Below are 21,769 nucleotides of genomic sequence, written 5' to 3'. Positions count from 1 at the left end.
TTGTTTAATTGTTTAATTGTTTAATTGTTTAATTGTTTAATTGTTTAATTGTTTAATTGTTTAATTGTTTAATTGTTTAATTGTTTAATTGTTTAATTGTTTAATTGTTTAATTGTTTAATTGTTTAATTGTTTAATTGTTTAATTGTTTAATTGTTTAATTGTTTAATTGTTTAATTGTTTAATTGTTTAATTGTTTAATTGTTTAATTGTTTAATTGTTTAATTGTTTAATTGTTTAATTGTTTAATTGTTTAATTGTTTAATTGTTTAATTGTTTAATTGTTTAATTGTTTAATTGTTTAATTGTTTAATTGTTTAATTGTTTAATTGTTTAATTGTTTAATTGTTTAATTGTTTAATTGTTTAATTGTTTAATTGTTTAATTGTTTAATTGTTTAATTGTTTAATTGTTTAATTGTTTAATTGTTTAATTGTTTAATTGTTTAATTGTTTAATTGTTTAATTGTTTAATTGTTTAATTGTTTAATTGTTTAATTGTTTAATTGTTTAATTGTTTAATTGTTTAATTGTTTAATTGTTTAATTGTTTAATTGTTTAATTGTTTAATTGTTTAATTGTTTAATTGTTTAATTGTTTAATTGTTTAGGTGTTTAATTGATTCAATTTGACAATTTGACAATTTGACAATTTGACAATTTGACAATTTGACAATTTGACAATTTAGTACTAAGTACTATTTCCTTTTTGGGTAAATTTGTGAAAAAATTAATGATATTATTCTCGAGCAAATGTGCTTCAAAGAATGCATTCGGATCTTGAATCTAACAGTTTATTTTTTTATTATTTTGATTTAATTTTTGTTGACATGTTATCCGACATACCCGGTACGATTTACGAACCTTGCGACCATGGCGTTCTACCTACCTGTGATATACAACCTTGCCTTGCGACGCACAAAGAAAGTGACAGTTTGCCGATAACCTCGTCTCGTCGCGGTTATGGCTTTGCTTTTCTATGCAGACTTGAGCGTCGCGGTTTTATGTGGCTGGAACAATCGGGTTAAAATTGCGTAGTTAAATCGACCAAAAGGCAGTTGCGAACGTGGACCAAACCTCTTTAATTCGAGTAAGTATGCTTGCAGATCAATTTCCGTGAAGTTGAGATTGTTTTAAATAAGGGACCATCCATAAACCACGTGGACACTTTAGGGGGGGGGAGGGGGTATGGCGATTGTCCACGCTCCATACAAAAAATATTTTTTTTTTGTATGGACAATTGTCCACGAGGGGGGGGGGGGTTGAGATTTCCAAAAAAGTGTCCACGTGGTTTGTGGATGGTCCCTAAGTGGACTTTAACCTCCTTTTTCTTTTCTTTGTCTCATTTCAGCTCCGGCAAAATATGCTCATCACTGATTTTCCGCGGCGGCAGGTAGGCCACGGGCTATGTTCCGGTGGCCATGTCGATGCGCATGTCCCAGGATGGCCAGCACCGCCACAGGCCGGCTTGGTTGCGGTTGGAGATAGCTGCTTCAAGTTTCGCCATCAACCAACTCATCTTGTACTGCCGCGGCCAGAGAAATGGAACCAAATTGATAGGTGTTAAAGTGTAATTCTCGAGTTTTTTTTTGATTAGGTCCTATAAACATATGAAAGACAATGGTTTATTGGTCCTTTTCAAAAAAACTCTGGAATTGTTTTTCGTGTAAAATTGTGAATAAATTATGGTTTTTTAAAAATGAAAATTGTGAGTTTAACGGTGCACATCAACCAGAGCTTTTGCACCCAGATTTTGGTTACAGACATTTTTGTATCTTCAAAACTACGGGTACTGAGCATGAGCATGAGCATGAGCATGAGAGACCACCCATGGTTGCCCCTCCGTTGCTGAACAGAACCGTAATATCCTTTCAGCACTACTGATCATAGGCTTCGACGATCTAGTGGTGTTTCCCTTATCAACAGCATGTATGAATGCGCCGAAAAGATAAAACACCATGATTGCTAAAACTAGATCAGTTGCGAATAGGTAACAGTCATTGGCCACCAACGGCGCCCGCCATGTCAGTTTGTAGATCTCGATTTTAAGGGACGGGAATGTTAGTTAGCGCAGGTTGCTACTAGGGCAGCTGATTTACTCTGTGCTTACACCCCACAAGCGCCAAGAACCTGAAAATTGGTTAGTAGGATAGGGTGCTTGGTCAGGATTCATCATAGAAGATGATGATGCGACCCAAAATCATAGTGTTTGTTGAAAGGTTTTATATATTATTCTCAAGGCAAACAATCGGATGCTGCGGATGAGACATTTCCCGTTTAACTGTTGTTAAATTTTAAATGAAATGGTTTAATCTTAGACAGCCGGCTGTGGAAAGATAAAGCCAAATAATGTTTATTTATAGAATGAGGTGTTAAACGCAATGCTGCAATGATAGCGTAGTCTGATTTTTAATTATATAACCATTTAATTCATAAATTTGTTACGGAATAGACGCTACGAACTCAACCATCAAATGCCTTCCGATCTTCTTTCTGTTAGCTAGATGAGGTATTGATTTTCGTTGCCTCTCGAGCTACGATGCTATGGAGAGGGCTTAACACACAAACAACCGACGTCGAGCCCTCCGAGCTACGGAGCTATGGGAAGGTCTTTTCAACAAAAAAAAAAAAAAGACTCGCGCAACTCACAACGTTCTCGATGAATCAAAATATTATTTTACGCGATAAAACTAACGAACTCAACCGTTGCCTTCCAACCAGCGATGATGAAGAAAGGGCTTTAAGCACACAATAACTCACCGATTAATATAAACAAATCCCAAGATCGATCTTGTTTTATAGCAACAGCGCAACTCACTCCTGATTTTCACGATCGCGAATACAGCATAAAAAGAACACCACAAAAATCAATCTCACAATCCTGATTTGTTTTTTTTTTTCACAACCATCCGCTTGCACTGACGGAACATTATTCCCACACAAAAGAGACGAAAATTATCGCGAAAAAACAGGACTGCGCGTCCCCAGAAGCATTGCACGTATGATGGCATTATTCAATTATACTGACCAATCACCTCATGCACACAAAGAGCCACACAAAAGAGACGAAAATTATCGCGAAAAAAACAGGACTGCGCGTCCCCAGAAGCACTGCACTTATGACGGCATTATTCAATTATACTGACCAATCACCTCATGCACACAAACAGCCACACAAAAGAGACGAAAATTATCGCGAAAAAAAAAACAGGACTGCGCGTCCCCAGAAGCATTGCACGTATGATGGCATTATTCAATTATACTGACCAATCACCTCATGCACACAAACAGCCACACAAAAGAGACGAAAATTATCGCGAAAAAACAGGACTGCGCGTCCCCAGAAGCACTGCACTTATGACGGCATTATTCAATTATACTGACCAATCACCTCATGCACACAAACAGCCACACAAAAGAGACGAAAATTATCGCGAAAAAAAACAGGACTGCGCGTCCCCAGAAGCATTGCACGTATGATGGCATTATTCAATTATACTGACCAATCACCTCATGCACACAAACAGCCACACAAAAGAGACGAAAATTATCGCGAAAAAACAGGACTGCGCGTCCCCAGAAGCATTGCACGTATGATGGCATTATTCAATTATACTGACCAATCACCTCATGCACACAAAGAGCCACACAAAAGAGACGAAAATTATCGCGAAAAAAACAGGACTGCGCGTCCTCAGAAGCACTGCACTTATGACGGCATTATTCAATTATACTGACCAATCACCCAATGCACACAAACAGCCACACAAAAGAGACGAAAATTATCGCGAAAAAAAACAGGACTGCGCGTCCTCAGAAGCATTGCACGTATGATGGCATTATTCAATTATACTGACCAATCACCTCATGCACACAAACAGCCACACAAAAGAGACGAAAATTATCGCGAAAAAACAGGACTGCGCGTCCCCAGAAGCATTGCACGTATGATGGCATTATTCAATTATACTGACCAATCACCTCATGCACACAAAGAGCCACACAAAAGAGACGAAAATTATCGCGAAAAAAACAGGACTGCGCGTCCCCAGAAGCATTGCACGTATCCATTTTTGTATCTTCAAAACTACGGGTACTATCGAAATATTTATTTATTAATCCCCTAAAGTACTGTCGACAAAGCAATTTACAACAAAGTTTGATTAATTTTACAATCCCGTTATTGCAGGATTGGGTTTGTAAGTTTGACAATTTTGGAATAAGAAGACAACAACTTCCTTCGTTGCTGTGCACCCTTAATCGAATTTTTATTTGGCAAGAAATATTTTTCCCAGAACATCTCACCAACACACAGACATCCCTGATTCACCAATAGAGATCTCTACGGTTTCTCTCACGCACACCATGATTCTGTGTTAGTTTTCGTATTCAAAGTATTGTTTTGGTTTTGATCGATTGTGATTGGTTGAATTCCAAGCAGCTGATTTTGTTTATACTATTTTTACACATACATAGGCAAATCGAGTAGATCAATCGCCTGTAAAAACCAGCTGTTTACCACGTGCTCGTGGTATAACAAAGGACACAGCTGATTTTGACAGACGAATCATTCTTCTCGATTTGCCTATGTATGCGTGTCAATTTTGTTACGAACTAACACACTCTCGCGCGTGGATATCTCTATACATCTAAACAACGGATACACGGATATACACCAATACATGTAGAGAAGTTGTGGATGTGTGAGTGTAAGTTCAGTTGCCGGCGTGAAGCTTTTTTTCGTGGATTTCTCTCACCCACTCTAACTTTAGGGGGGCTGCGGGCGAAAATCGGGCATCCCCAGTGCCAGTTCAGACCCTCTATCGAAGACTCAATCCGCGAAAATGTTGATTTTATATTTTCACACGCACACCAATAAACTTCGTGCATTCCAAACGCACACTCTCTCGTTTTTTCATAACGCGCGAACTGTCAAACTTTTTCGTTTGAACTTTTCAGTTGGCTAGAAAAAAAATGTTATTCTGGTGTGTTTTGGCCGGCAGATTAAAGGTAAGTTTTTATCTTTCATTTTTATTCCACCATCACCATCACTACTACCGCCTCCAGGACACGGTCATCGAGGAGGAGCCGGAGTGGATGGCCGCCGGAGGTTGGGCTAGCGGAACGGAGTCAACTTGGAGAACATTGACTCGATTTTTGAGGATCGTTAGCGGCACCGCCTAATCCGGATCGTGCTCCAGTGATTGGTTCCACCGTGCCAACTGGTGCTGGTCATCATGGTGGCCCGAAATCGAGCTAGCAACTAACTCCTGGCCCAGAATCAGCAGCACAAAGCAACACCAGCCGCACATTCCGACCTCGCTAGAGCTGTAGATTCACACCCAGAGCATCATGCAGAACGAGCTGCTGCGCAAGATGTTGTACGAGTAGGCCGCCGCCAACCCGGCCGTGCAGCAGTTTATCCCGTCCGCCTGCCCCAACATCCAGCGCAGTTTGTCGGCGCTGAGCCAAACGGCCGCCGGAGGGAAACAGTTCTCTGCGCCGCCACCGCAGCCGTCGGTGGCCAACTAATTGTTCCCCGTCGGATCAACCGGGACCGAGCTGACCAACTCGAGGCAGCAGATGCAACCACTCACAACTTCAGGGACGTCACACCGCCGGGTACGGCCGAGGTCGCTTCGGCAAGAGTACCGTCAGCGGGAACCTCAACTGACCAGCGTTGATTTGCTAGAGTGTTCCGCATTTTGTCCCATTTCTTCTTCCGAGAGAGAATCGACTTCTCGCACCCTTTTTGTTCTGCTTCATCTGCAGGAAAGTAGCTTTTATTTTACTACTTAAAGTTCAATGTTAATTTTTTTAAATTTTATTTGAATGTCCCCCCAAAACATTTTTTTAAATCGATTCTTTACTGTGTTTCGTTCCCTCAGTATTTCTTTTACGACATAAAGTTTCCATCATTAATAAATATTTTTTTAATGATGTAGAAATTCCCAATTATATAAATACATCGATTCAAAGATACAAAATACAAAAAATCACAGCTGCGAATATACAATTAAACAAAAACACAAAACAACTATAATATTGAAATTCTCGACTGCAATAAAAAATATAAAAAACATAGATTAAAAAATCAACAAAAATAAAAAAATACAAAAATTACAGAAGTTCAAAAATACAAAAATATGAATTAGCAACATCATGTTTTTTTACAACATCAAAACACCATTTGTTAAGAAATTTTAACTAAACTTTTTTTTTGTTTTAGCTGATAATTTAACTGATTAATCTTACTAAAAAAATTAAGTTAATTTCTTTAACTTTTGCAATTTTGAGTGATTCTACACTACAATTTACGAAAATTAACAAACTGAAACTAATTTAGGTAATCATTCTAATTTTTTTTACTTAAATTAAACTAAATTTAACATAATTAAATGGAATTGAAATTTTTTTTTTACAATTTATTTTTATGTTTACTAAATTTATATCAATTTTAAATATTACAAAATTTAACTAATGTTACTAAATGAAACCACATTTAACTACATTTAACAAAATTTGAATAAATGTAACTGAATTGAAATCAAATTAACTAAATGTAAACAAAATTAACTAAGATTACATAAATTTTACAAAATTAAAAATTATTTTACCAAATTAAGCAAAATTTTCAAAATTCAACTAAATTTTACAAAATTTAAATTTTTTTAAATTTTGATTAATTAAGGTAAATTAAGTTAAATTCTGCTAAATTAAGTAAAAATTAGTTAGATTATGTTATATTAAGTTAAATTTCGGTAAATTAAGTGAAATTTAGTCGAAGTTAAAAATTAAACTAGTTAAATTAAGTTAATTTAAAAAAAAAGTTGTAAAATTAAGATAAATTTAGTTTAATTAAGTTAAATTTAGTTTAATTCAGTTTAATTTAGTAAAATTTAGTTAAATTTAGGTAAATAAAGTTAAATTACTTAAGTAAAATTTAGTTAAATTTAGTTGGAATAAGTAAAATTTAGTTAAATTTAGGTAACTTAAGTTAAATTTAGTTTAAATTTGTCAAATTGAGTTAAATTTAAATAAACAAAACAAAATAAGTAGAAACAAGTATATTAAGTTTAATTAGGTAAAATTTAGTAAAAATTAAAAAAAAATAAACTAGGTTCAAATTAGTTCACGTAAGTTTAACTAGGTAAAAGTAGCTAAATTTAGTAAACTAAAGCTAAATTCAGCAAAATATGTAAAATTTAGTTAAATTTAGAAAAAAAACAAATAGCTGAAATCTACTAAATTTAGATCAATTTAATTAAAAGGGTAAAATTTAGTAAAATGTTGCTGAATTAAATAAAATTTTGTTGAATTTAGTAAAATCTGTAAAACTTAGTTAAATTTAGTTATACAGCAATTCCATTTGAAAAGAGCCTAAACCAAAAAAAAAGTTCTCCGATCGGGCTCAAAATTTTTCTGGGGGTTCCTTGGCCAAAATAATTAGACCCGTATTTTTTTGTTTGGCCATTAGGGTGACCTACATCGTGCTAGGGTGGTTCGAAAAATGGCAATTTTCCTCATTTTTCGCAAAAACCACTTTTTTCTAAAAATCATATCTCCGCGCCATTTCATCCGATTTTAGCTGTCTTAGATGCAAAAGAAAGGTGATGAGTTTGGCTATTTGGGAAAAATAGTTAAAAGTTCCAAAAATCTAGCTTAACTATTGAAAAAGTCGTATGAAAACTTAAAATGGCGTTTAAGTAAAATTTAGTTGAATTTGGCTAAAATTGGTTAAATTAGGTAAAATTAAGTTGAATTTAGTAAAATAAAGTTGATTAAAGTTAAATAAAGTAAAATTAAGTTGAGTAAAGTTAAATTAGGCTAAATTTATCTAAATAAAAGTAAAATTAAGTAAAATTATGTTAAATTTTGTTAATTTGATGTCAATATAGCCAATTGATTCAAATTTAGTTATTTGTTTTAATTTAGTTAAATTTTTATTTAGTTTAGTTAATTTCAATTTTGTTTAATAAAGTTAACATTAATAATTTGATTTTAGTTAATTTTAGTAGTAAGATTTAGTAAACATTACCTAAGTGAAATTTATTTAATTTTAGTTAACTTTAGTTAGAGTTAGTTAAATGTAGAAATCAATGATTAAAATGTTGTACAATGGATTTTATTTCAGTTGAATGTAGTTAATTTTAGTTAAATATATGTGAAATTTTGTAGAAGTAAATTGATTTATGCTTATTAAGATTCAGTTTAATTGATCTAAAATTAGTTTAATTTATCTTAAATAAGTTTATTTGATTTAAAATTAGTTAAACTTATTGAAACTTAGTTAAACTAATTTATATTTAGTCAAATTGATTTTAATTTATTTTGATTTCAATTTATAGTGAAATGTAATTAAATTTTGCAAAACGTGTTTTTCAAATTTCGTTACAGCTATTTACACTAAGTTAAATTCAGTTACAATGGGTAAAATTTAGTTACAATGAGTAAAATTTAGTTACAATAAGTTAAATGTAGTTAAATTCAGTTATATTTTGTAAAATTTAGTTAAATTTAGTAAAATTTATTAAAATTTAGTAAAAATTTACTAAAATTGACTAAATATTTCTAAATTTTACAAATTTTGCAAAATATAACTAAATTGAACTGAAATAAAATCAATTGTAAACCATTTTAATCATTAATTTCTAAATTGAACTAACTCTAACTAATGTTAACTGTATTAAACAAAATTGAAATTGATCAAACTTATTAAAAAATGAACTAAATTAAAACAAATAACGAAATTGACATCAATTTAACTTAATTTTACAAAATTTAACATTTTTTTCAAACTTTTTATAAATTTAACTATTTGTTATTAATTTTTTACTGAATTTCAATAAATTTAACATAAATAAAATTAGATTGACAAAACTTAACATAATTTTACTTAATTTTACTGAATTTTACTCAAATAAAGATAAATTTAGCATAATTTAACTTTTTTCAACTTGATTATACTTAATTTAACTAAATTTAGTTAAATTCAACGAAAATTTACTCAATTTAACTTAATTTTACTAAATTTAACTTAATTTTACTGAATTCAACATTATTTCACTACATTTAACTTAATTTAACGAAAATTTACTTAATATAACTAAATGTAACTTAATTTTACAGATTTAACTAAATCTTACTAAATTCATCTACATTTCGCTAAATTCAACCATTTTCAATCTAATTTAATAAAATTTAGTGAAATTCAGCTTTTTCATTTTTCTAAATTTAGATAAATTTAACTAAATTTAACTTTATTTAGCTAAATTCAAGTAAATGTTACTGAAATAATTTAATTCAACTTTATATAAACTAATTCAACTTAATTTAACGTAATTTAGCTTATTTTACCAAAATTTTACTAAATTTAGCAATATTTAACGTAATTTTACATTGTTTATTTTTATTTAACTGTATATAACTTTATTTAACTTTATTGAACTATATTTTACTTTATTTAAGTTTATTTAAGTTTATTTAAGTTTATTTAACTTTATTTAACTCAATCTTACCTTAATTCAATATAATTTATTTAAATATATTTTAATTTAACTAAATTCACTATATTTAACTTAAACTAAGCAAACCCAATTCAGCTTTTTTAATTTAATTAAGTGAAATTTAACTTAATTTATCTAAACTTAACTAAGTTTAACTGAATTGAACTAAATTTAAAGTCAATCTTAAAATCATATCTTAATTTTACTTAATTTAATTAAATTCGCTTTATTCAACTTTACTTAGCAAACCCAAATTAACTTTATTTAGTTTAATTTAGTGAAATTTAATTTAATTTAAAACAAAATGAAACTGATATTAACTAAGTTTAACTAAATTTTGCAGAATTTAACTTATTGTAACTAAATTTAACTTAATTTTATTTTATTTAACTAAATTTTACTAAACTCAACTTAATTGAACAAAATTTAAAAACATTTAACTTAATTTATCCATATTTTACTAAATTTAACTGAATTTATCTTAGTTTAACTGAATTTAACTTATTTAACTGATCTTAACTTAAATCAATTTTATTTAATTTACCAAAATTTAACTTAACTGAACTATTGAACTAAATGTAGCTTGATTTAATTTTTTTTCAAATTTCAACAAAATTCTACTAAATTTAACTAAATTTTACAAAATTTATGAAATTTTACTGAAATTTACAAAATTTAATTAAATTTAACTAAATATAACTAAATTAAGCTAAATTTAGCTAAGTTTAACTAAATTTAACTAAATTTAACAAAATTTTACTAAATTTAACTAAATTTAACAAAATTTAACAAAATTTAACAAAATTTAACAAAATTTAACAAAATTTAACAAAATTTAACAAAATTTAACAAAATTTAACAAAATTTTGCTTAATTTTTATAAATTTTACTAAATGTTACTAAATTTTACTAAACTTTACTAAACTTTAGTAAGCTTCACTAAATTTAACTAAATTTAATTGAATTTAACTAACATTAACTAAATTTTAATAAATTTTAATACATTTTAACTAAATTTTACTATTTTTTTCTGAATTTTGCTATATTTAACTAATTTAAAACGAAACATAACTAAATTTTAATAAATGTAACTGATATGAACTAAGTTTAACTAAATTTTACTAAATTTAACTTAATTTAACTTAAATTTACTTCTAAATTTACTTCTAAATTTTACTAAACTTTACTAAACATTACTAAACTTCACTAAATTTTACTAAATTTAATTGAATTTAACTAAATTTTGATAAATTTTCATAAATTTTCATACATTTTACTAAATTTTACTAATTTATACTATATTTTACTTAATTTAACTAAATTTAACTAAATTTAGCTAAATTTAACTAAATTTAACTAACGAAAAACGAAACTATTGGCACTACGCCCCCCGGGGAATGGCCTTCCTCTAACGTGGGATTTCTGCTCCAGCGCCTCTGACGAGACAGGAGAAACCGGGACCGACGTTTTACTTCACCATCCGATAGAAGCTCAGTGGATAAGGCGGGAATCGAACCCGCGTCTCATAGCATCATCGGGATCGGCAGCCGAAGCCGCTACCCCTGCGCCACGAGACCCACAAACTAAATTTAGCTAAATTTAACTAAATTTAACTAAATTTAAATAAATTTCACTAAATTTTACTAAACTTTACTAAATTTAACTAAATTTTACTAATTTTAACTAATTTTAACTAATTTTAACTAATTTTAACTAATTTTAACTAATTTTAACTAATTTTAACTAATTTTAACTAATTTTAACTAATTTTAACTAATTTTAACTAATTTTAACTAATTTTAACTAATTTTAACTAAATTTAACTAAATTTAACTAAATTTAAGTAAATTTTACTAAATTTTACTAAATTTCACTAAATTTTACTAAATTTTACTAAATTGTACTAAATTTTACTAAATTTTACTAAATTTTACTAAATTTTACTAAATTTTACTAAATTTTACTAAATTTTACTAAATTTTACTAAATTTTACTAAATTTTACTAAATTTTACTAAATTTTACTAAATTTTACTAAATTTTACTAAATTTTACTAAATTTTACTAAATTTTACTAAATTTTACTAAATTTTACTAAATTTTATTAAATTTTACTAAATTTTACTAAATTTTACTAAATTTTACTAAATTTTACTAAACTTTACTAAATTTAATTAAATTTTACTAAATTTTACTAAATTTTACTAAATTTTACCAAATTTTACTAAATTTTATAAAATTTTACAAAATTTTACTAAATTTAAGTAAATTTTACTATTTTTTTCAAAATTTTACTGAATGTTATTAAATTTTACTAAACTTAACTAACCAAATTTTACTAAATTTTATAAAATTTTACAAAATTTTACTAAATTTAAGTAAATTTTACTATTTTTTTCAAAATTTTACTGAATGTTACTAAATTTTACTAAACTTAACTAACTAAATTTAACTAAATTTAATTCAATTAAACTAAATTTAGATAAATTTTAATAAATTTTACTAAATTTTACTTAATTTTACTAAATTATACTATATTTTACTTAAATATTTTACTAAATTTAACTGAATTTAACTAAATTTAACTAAATTTTACTAAATTTAACAAAATTTAACAAAATTTAACAAAATTTTACTAAATTTAACTAAATTTTACTACATTTGACTAAATTTTACTAAATTTTACTAAATTTTACAAAATTTTACTAAATTTTACTAAATTTTACTAAATTTTACTAAATTTTACTAAATTTTACTAAATTTTACTAAATTTTACTAAATTTTACTAAATTTTACTAAATTTTACTAAATTTTACTAAATTTTACTAAATTTTACTGAATTTTACTAAACTTAACTAAATTGAACTAAATTTTACTAAATTAAACTAAATTTCAACAAAATTTTACTAAATTTTACTAAACTTAACTATTGACTAAATTTAACTTAATTAAGCTAAACTTAACTAAATTTCACAAATTTCAACAAAATTTTACTAAATTTTCCTAAACTTTACAAAATTTTACAAAACTTTACTAAATTTTACTAAATTTTACTAAATTTTACTAAATTTTACTAAATTTTACTAAATTTTACTAAATTTTACTAAATTTTCCTAAACTTTACAAAATTTGTCTAAACTTTACTAAACTTTACAAAATTTTACTAAATTTTACTAAATTTAACTAAATTTAACTAAATTTTACTAAATTTTACTAAATTTTACTAAATTTTACTAAATTTTACTAAATTTTACTAAATTTAACTAAATTTTACTAAATTTTACTAAATTTTACTAAATTTTACTAAATTTTACTAAATTTTACTAAATTTTACTAAATTTTACTAAATTTTACTAAATTTTACTAAATTTTACTAAATTTTACTAAATTTTACTAAATTTTACTACATTTTACTAAATTTTGCTAAATTTTACTGAACTTCACTAAATTATAAATTTTTTTCTATATTTTACTATATTTAACTAATTTTAAACGAAACTTAACTAAATTTTAATAAATTTATTATTTTTTTCTATTTTTTTTTAAATTAACCTGTTTTTTACTTATATATGAATTCATCTGAATTTCTTCAACTTAATTTAACTTAAATTAACTTGATTTAACTTAATTTATCTTTATTTAACTAAATTAAACTAAACTTGACATTTAACTCAATTATTCTAAATTAACCTTAATTTAACAAAATTTACCTAATTTCAACTAAATTTTAATAATTACTACTAATTTAAAGTTATTAAAACTGTTTTGGTTAGTTTAGTAAAATAATTTTATCAAATTTAGTTATTTAAACCAATAGGACCAGTTCAAATTTATTTAAACATATTAACTCAACTTTTATTTATATAGGCTAGTTTTAAATAGGTTTAGTGGCTTTTATTGTAATTTTAAAAACTCTTTGAATAAACATTTTAATCTGTTTTGTTTTTTTGTCACCCTATTTGTATTGATCACCCTAACCGCTCTAAACTGAATCCGGAAATACTAAAGAAGAAGAAGAAGCACCCCCAAAATGCGCCCCGTTCCGCCATCGCTTTTTTGCCCGTTATCGTGGTCAAAACGGGCCCAAAAGCGTGCCACAGACGGGCGTAACACAGCGGCCAAAATGCGTAACGCCCGCCTAAATGTTGCATTCTGGCACGCAATGGGCCACAACGAGGGGAAAAAGCGTGCTGAAAATCGGGCCCGCTTTCAGGCAAAACGTCCCCGCTTTTTGGCCGTTTTCCGCCCATTTTTCTATGTGGGCACAAGCATTGTGCGGTAAAACTCGCCTGTCCGAGCCCGGGAGGTTTTTTCCTTCGTTTCGGGAGGGATCCCTCGCAATTTTCTGCCGATCTCTGTTGCGTGTAGATTGACTCGTTTTTCAAAGTATTTAGTTATCCCAACTCAGGGGGATGCTAAAGGCCGCCATCTTGGGTGATTGAGATTGATAACGCGCGAAAACTGCGAACAGTGAAAACTAAATTATTTTTTTATTAATAATTCAATTTTTGTTATAAGAATTACTGTAGTAAAAGTCAAATTACACAGTAGTTAAGCTAAACGTTTTATGTGATAAAAGTACAACTTTAAATTAGGTCATCCCCCCCGATGCGTGCTTAATAATCCCAACTTGAGTAGTTTATTTTGCAAATAAATTGATGAAAATCATCTCAAAACATACACTAATTAGGTCCTAAAATGAAGCTTAGATTGCTGATATTATTGTTTACAGCGATAAAGCTTATTTTTCTGAGTACAATGACCCTTTGTACGACCACAAAGCGTTTAAAATTGATTTTTAAATCAATTTTGAAAAATTAACCTCGCGATCCTTCTTGACAGAAAAGCTCCTACTTGACAGCTCGTTCCAAGAGGACCATAGTTCATTCATCGAAAAAATGTTGTCTCGTTAAAAAAAATGCATTAAAATGAAAAAAAGTGATCATAAATGGTTTTTAATCGTGTTTTTTACCGTTGTACATAAAAATTGACATAGGGCTTTAGTATCCAATTGTAAACGTACATTGCGGTAAAATTTTACATAAAAACAAAAATTACTTTATTTCCATTTTATGCCTGCAGTTTTTGTACTTTTTTTACAGTGCGCAGTTGCTTTGTTTTGGTTCCGTAACGAACAGCTGTTCTTTTGTGCTGGCGCCATAATTGACAGCTCCCTTTTGTTCTGGTGCCGAAGTTGACAGCTTGTGTTGGCTGTGAGCGAGCTGCCTGTAGTGAGATATAGATGTCGCCCCCCTGTCCCAACTTAGGAAAATTTCAACGTTTTTGAAAAAAATATTTGTGGGTATACCACACAATTTTTTTAAATCATCTTTAACATTTTTGGGTTTCAAGTAATTTTAGCGCAAAATTAATTATCTCGTCAAAATTTATAAAAAAATTCCCATAGTTTCAGAGAAAATTGATGAAACCTTTCAATACCAAAATAATACCAAAATGTGGCATCCTGATGTGGTGTTCGATCATTGATAAATTCTGCAATTTTGCAATATCAAAACAATACCTTAAATTGGTATGATACCACATTTTGCTCTTGCATAATCCTTAAGACAAATTTTAAAGGGTCCAGAAATACCAAAATTTGGTATTGATACCAGAGAAAGGTATTATTACGCATTTCCCTTGTTATTTACCCATGCTCGGGTTGCTGAGATACAGCGGCTTTTATTTTTGTACAATTTTTATTTCACTTTTGTTTTATGTTACATATGCACGTACAAACTATATCTGTCAAATACACAACGCTGTTAGAAAACGAATGCATATTTTCCAAACCTCCTAACAAAAACTGTCGTTGATCCCACCTTTTATTCCTGAGAATGCTTTTATATACAAATAACGATGGATTCTTGTAATGCCTCAAGCCGGGACCGTGGTGTAGGGGTAAGCGTGATTGCCTCTCACCCAGTTGGCCTGGGTTCGATCCCAGACGGTCCCGGTGGCATTTTTCGAGACGAGATTTGTCTGATCACGCCTTCCGTCGGACGGGAAGTAAATGTTGGCCCCGGACTAACCTAAAGGTTAGGTCGTTAGCTCAGTCCAGTTGTAGGAGTCGTCTCCCTGGGTCCTGCCTCGATGGAGTCGCTGTTAGGCAGTTGGACTAACAATCCAAAGGTCGTCAGTTTGAATCCCGGGGTGGATGGAAGCTTAGGTGTAAAAAGAGGTTTGCAATTGCCTCAACAATCAAGCCTTCGGACACCTAGCTTCGAGTAGGAATCTCGCAATCGAGAACGCCAAGGCAATGCTGTAGAACGAATAATTTGATTTGATTTGATCTTGTAATGCCTCATATTATAAACTATAGCTTCTGACACAATCCAATAAACGGCCTGAAAAATTATATTTTTTGTTCCTATGCATGCAGAAAGGATTTCCATTGGATCTGGAAAATTTGCCTTCATATTGACATTCACTTTTTCAACTACCCATTCCCAAATTTCATTTGAATTTGAACAATTTGTTATTCTATGTAAGTTTGTATCAATTTCATGGCAAATCTAGCATTCGGAGTTATTCAATCCCCTCACATTACCCGAGCATGGGTAAAAAACAAGGGAAATGCGTAATAATACCTTTCTCTGGTATCAATACTAAATTTTGGTATTCCTGGACCCTTTAAAATTTGTTTTAAGGATTATGCAAGAGCAAAATGTGCTATCATACCAATTTAAAGTATTGTTTTGATATTGCAAAATTGCCAAATTTGTCAATGGTTGGACACCACATTTTGGTTTTCTTTTGGTATTAAAGTGTTTTATCAAATTCCTCTGAAACTATGGGAAAATTTTGACCAATTTTGACAAAATAATTAATTTTGCGCTAAAATGATGTCTCTAAGCGAATGCTTTCATTGAAAACCGGAAATTTCAAACTTTATTTTAAACATTTTTGATTTACCCTCTAAAGAAATGACTTGAAATTGTGGAAAATTTTCTAAGTCAGGATGGCACATTTTGATATTATTTTGGTATTGAAATGTTTTATCAAATTCCTCTGAAACTATGGGAAATTTTTTATAAATTTTGACAAGATAATTAATTTTGCGCTAATATGACATGAAACCCAAGAATGTTTAAGCTGATTTTTTTTATATACCCACTAATTTTTTTTAAAAACGTTGAAAATTCTCTAAGTTGGGATAACCAAATACTTTGAAAAACGAGTTAATCGACAGATTATTGAATTTTGGTGAATTTCAATCCAGTTTCATTTTAATAACACTTATTTTTCAGAATCTTCAAGAATTTCAAGCACAGGCCGTTCATCAATGACAAATGCATTCGTTGTGGTGAAGAATATCACTAAGAACAACATGGAATCATCAGGTGAGTAGATTTGGCTGTTGCATATGGATCATTTCCGTTTTTTCACTAACTGCAACTGCTGCACTAAAAATGGTATGAAAATACCAAATTTTGGTATTACTTATGCAAATACCAGCGACCAAAATGTGCTCTTGGTTGCCCAGTAATAGATGGTAAAATACCATGAAATCACACCAAAATCATGTATGTGTAAGGCTACCAACTGTACGGATTTTTTCCTTACCGTACGGATTTTCGACTCTCTTCGCGGATTTTTAACAGGCTGAAATTTTTGTACGGAATTTTTTGCATAATACGGATTTGTACGGAATTTTAAAAACTTAAAAAAATTAATTGCATTTTTGATGAGGCCAAAGCTTTGCCAACTAGACATTTTTATTTAACTGTCAGTTTGATTTTAAATCAATAGTTTTCATGTTTTCCTCAGTTTAAAGTTGATTAACAATAAGGCCGATGCAAACAAATTTCAAAGTTTTTGTCCCTCGGCTCTGGCCGGGATCGAGGGGGGGGGGGGGCAAAAATAAAATAAAAAATATAAATATTGAAATAACAAGCCATACTTTCAACAATTGCATGGAAAAGGTGTTTTTAATTGCATTTTACACTAGTTCAGTTGTTTTGCAATCATTCGTTTTCAAAAATGTAAGATTTGACGAAAACAAAAATTTTAACTAAGGCGTCATCCATAAAGTACGTCACGCTCTAGGGAGGGAGGGGGGGATGTCGCAAGTGTGACAAGGGGGAGAGGGGGGGTACGTGAAACTGTGACGTCACGCTAGACAATTTCTTGAATACTAAAAATTCAGTCTTAAAAAATTGTTATAAGAAAACTTTAATGTTTGATAAACTTTACTCATAAATAAAACAAGATTCAAGGCATTAAGAAACAGAGTTTTTGATGATAGATTTAATATGCTTAAATCATAAGATTTCAAAAAAAACTATTGATAATGATTTCTACAACATTCAAAAAAAAAATCCAAATACACCTGTAAAAATTCAAAACTTTCTCGATTGAACCTCGAATTTGAAAATAATCCAAATAATCATGCTAAAATTGTACAAAAAACTAGATGGTAAGGAGGGGGGGGGGGTCCGACAAAGCGTGACATACTTTTCGAGGGGGGGTCGGAGCAAGTGTGACAAAGTGTGACATAGGGGGGAGGGGGGGGGGTTAATTTTGGCTGGTGATTAGATAATTAGACACCTGGTGACCTTCGCCAACATTTTTCATTTCTGATTTTATTCAAAATTTCTTGCTACATTCATAGTACAGACCATGAGTGAGCATCTGAAACAAATTTGACATCGATCGGCAATCCTGGTCAATTTTTAGAACGATTTACTTTTTGCCTTTCTTACTATTGCCTTTCTTACTAAAGAAAGGTATAGGTTTTACTTTAAGCCAGGACGTCATTTCCATCTTCGTAAATATGTCGATTCAGCATGAATTTTAATCGGAAAAATCGTCAAAAAATCACACTGCATCGATTTTCGACGCTCTATCGATTCACCTTGACAGAACTCGTCTATCACCAACCCTCGAATTTTGAGAAAATAAATTCCGTGGAGGTCGAGTGATGTTCGTATGTGGTAAAATTTTGCAAAATTTTGTGTCGCGCCGTTCTCAGCTCCCATATATCCGATTTCGATTCTTCTAAATGCAGATGAAAGCTAGTGTGCTGAACCTGGGCGAGTTGCCGCGCAAATTTCGAAATATCCATCTGTTTTCGAATGCGGCCAGACTTTTCAACAAAATACACAGTTTTTCAAATGAAAATATGGTCAATTTTTTTCATTTTCATATCTTTTATTTATCTCAAAAATTGCATTTTTCGAGCCCTACAACCTCCCAAATTTTCATCCAGATTCATAATATGGTTCTGGAGTTAGAGCCGTTTGATTGACCTACCATATGAAAAAAAATCCCTAAAAAAAGGTATAAGCCCACCTGGTGACCTTCGCCAACATTTTTCATTTCTGATTTTATTCAAAATTTCTTGCTACATTCATAGTACTGACCATGAGTGAGCATCTGAAACAAATTCGACATCGATCGGCAATCCTGGTCAATTTTTAGAACGATTTACTTTTTGCCTTTCTTACTATTGCCTTTCTTACTAAAGAAAGGTATAGGTTTTACTTTAAGCCAGGACGTCATTTCCATCTTCGTAAATATGTCGATTCAGCATGAATTTTAATCGGAAAAATCGTCAAAAAATCACACCGCATCGATTTTCGACGCTCTATCGATTCACCTTGACAGAACTCGTTTTTCACCAACCCTCGAATTTTGAGAAAATAAATTCCGTGGAGGTCGAGTGATGTTCGTATGTGGTAAAATTTTGCAAAATTTTGTGTCGCGCCGTTCTCAGCTCCCATATATCCGATTTCGATTCTTCTAAATGCAGATGAAAGCTAGTGTGCTGAACCTGGGCGAGTTGCCGCGCAAATTTCGAAATATCCATCTGTTTTCGAATGCGGCCAGACTTTTCAACAAAATACACAGTTTTCAAATGAAAATATGGTCAATTTTTTTCATTTTCATATCTTTTATTTATCTCAAAAATTGCATTTTTCGAGCCCTACAACCTCCCAAATTTTCATCCAGATTCATAATATGGTTCTGGAGTTAGAGCCGTTTGATTGACCTACCATCAAGGGTCCTGATTTTCGGTTCAATGAACAGAAACCACTCACTCATCGCCTATCCAGTCGTCGCCTATTCTAACCAGCTAGCATTCATGAGCGAATGATACTCGCAAGCAGCCAGCGAGTGGCCTGAACTGTTCACTCAGCGAACAAATATATCGTGAAAATGTTTGCCTACTCCGTCGCTCGACGACACTCACACACTACCATGCTCAGCGAAGAGCCATTCTCACAAAATGCCAGCTCGGCAGTCTTTTTGTCTTCACGCCCTCAGTTTGCCATCAATTTGATTTTTTCTTTGTGGAAGTTTCTTTGAATGGTGTCTATAATGTTATGAAATCAAAATAAATGCACAATTTAATTGATAACATTGATTTTAGTCAACCCAAATGAATGAGTATAACGCAGCGCATCAGAGAAAAAATGTTTTCAGTTCAGAGTGATCGGTGACGTTCGGCCGGCCTGAGCCGTTCGGAGACTGAGCCGATCAGAGAGAGAAGGAGAGTAGAAGCGAGAGTGTTCGGGAGCGACTGGTGAGAAAGTGACAAACAGTAGGAATTCATCAGGGCAGTATCGCGTCGCCTGCTATTTGTGCTCGCGAATGGAGTGGTTGATTTTGAACAATCAGGACCCTTGCCTACCATAATAAAAAAAATCCCTAAAAAAAGGTATAAGGCCACCTGGTGACCTTCGCCAACATTTTTCATTTCTGATTTTATTCAAAATTTCTTGCTACATTCATAGTACTGACCATGAGTGAGCATCTGAAACAAATTCGACATCGATCGGCAATCCTGGTCAATTTTTAGAACGATTTACTTTTTGCCTTTCTTACTATTGCCTTTCTTACTAAAGAAAGGTATAGGTTTTACTTTAAGCCAGGACGTCATTTCCATCTTCGTAAATATGTCGATTCAGCATGAATTTTAATCGGAAAAATCGTCAAAAAATCACACCGCATCGATTTTCGACGCTCTATCGATTCACCTTGACAGAACTCGTTTTTCACCAACCCTCGAATTTTGAGAAAATAAATTCCGTGGAGGTCGAGTGATGTTCGTATGTGGTAAAATTTTGCAAAATTTTGTGTCGCGCCGTTCTCAGCTCCCATATATCCGATTTCGATTCTTCTAAATGCAGATGAAAGCTAGTGTGCTGAACCTGGGCGAGTTGCCGCGCAAATTTCGAAATATCCATCTGTTTTCGAATGCGGCCAGACTTTTCAACAAAATACACAGTTTTCAAATGAAAATATGGTCAATTTTTTTCATTTTCATATCTTTTATTTATCTCAAAAATTGCATTTTTCGAGCCCTACAACCTCCCAAATTTTCATCCAGATTCATAATATGGTTCTGGAGTTAGAGCCGTTTGATTGACCTACCATAATAAAAAAAATCCCTAAAAAAAGGTAAAAGCCCACCTGGTGACCTTCGCCAACATTTTTCATTTCTGATTTTATTCAAAATTTCTTGCTACATTCATAGTACTGACCATGAGTGAGCATCTGAAACAAATTCGACATCGATCGGCAATCCTGGTCAATTTTTAGAACGATTTACTTTTTGCCTTTCTTACTAAAGAAAGGTAGGGGAGAGTGGGGAGACTTGATCCTCTTTTTTTGTATCGCACATAACTCTGTCAATTTCTCATAAAACTATAAACTTTTTGCATGAATTGAAAGCTTAAACATTCATCTATGTTTGGCTAATAAGGATATTTCATCAGATGAACTCTTCGAATCATGCCAAGCGTTTTAAAAAAATATTTTAAACCGCCATTTTAAAAATGTTAGGGGTAACTTGATCCCCCTTGCAACATTTTGAAGAAATCTTAAGCAAAATGTTTCTTATTCATCCAAACTTTTAATTTTCTATAAGTTACAGCAATTTCACATAAAACCTGTACGTTTGTGTTCAAAATATAACAAGTTTAGTATTTAAAATATTTAAAAACTTAAAATATTATTTTTTAGACCAAAATTAAGCATGTTTACAAAAGCTGGAAATTTTTGTTTACGAAACTTTTGAAAAATGGTTCAAACTGCAGTAAGTTATGTACAACTATACTAAAGGAAACTATGTATGAAAACCCAGCTCAATTAATTAATCTTGAGGCTGATTCCAGTGACTGTAAAAATGCAGGGATCAAGTCTCCCTAAAAGCAATTTTTTAAACAATTGATTGTAAAAATAGTATGACGATAAATTTAACATCAAATGCGTAAGGGTTTTGGAGTTGATAAGTTTATCAAACAATTCATGTATAAAAAA

At 30.8% G+C, this 21,769-nt stretch overlaps 1 protein-coding gene and 1 long non-coding RNA gene across 2 annotated transcripts in view; one reads left to right on the top strand and one right to left on the bottom strand.

The window, feature by feature from the left end:
• LOC128093590 (uncharacterized) overlaps positions 1-21,769 on the bottom strand; it is a 435,512-nt gene that overhangs the window by 125,817 nt on the left and 287,926 nt on the right. The window lies entirely within an intron of this gene.
• Positions 617-1,703, top strand: LOC120431364 (uncharacterized). The gene is made up of 2 exons (XR_005607868.2): positions 617-1,087; positions 1,349-1,703. It is a non-coding gene; the product is annotated as an uncharacterized LOC120431364 (long non-coding RNA).

This window comes from Culex pipiens, chromosome 1 (genome assembly GCF_016801865.2).
Source record: "Culex pipiens pallens isolate TS chromosome 1, TS_CPP_V2, whole genome shotgun sequence".
Taxonomy (NCBI): Eukaryota; Metazoa; Arthropoda; class Insecta; order Diptera; family Culicidae; genus Culex; species Culex pipiens.
Note: the sequence above shows the minus strand (reverse complement) of the source record. Positions and strands in the feature narration are given on the sequence as shown.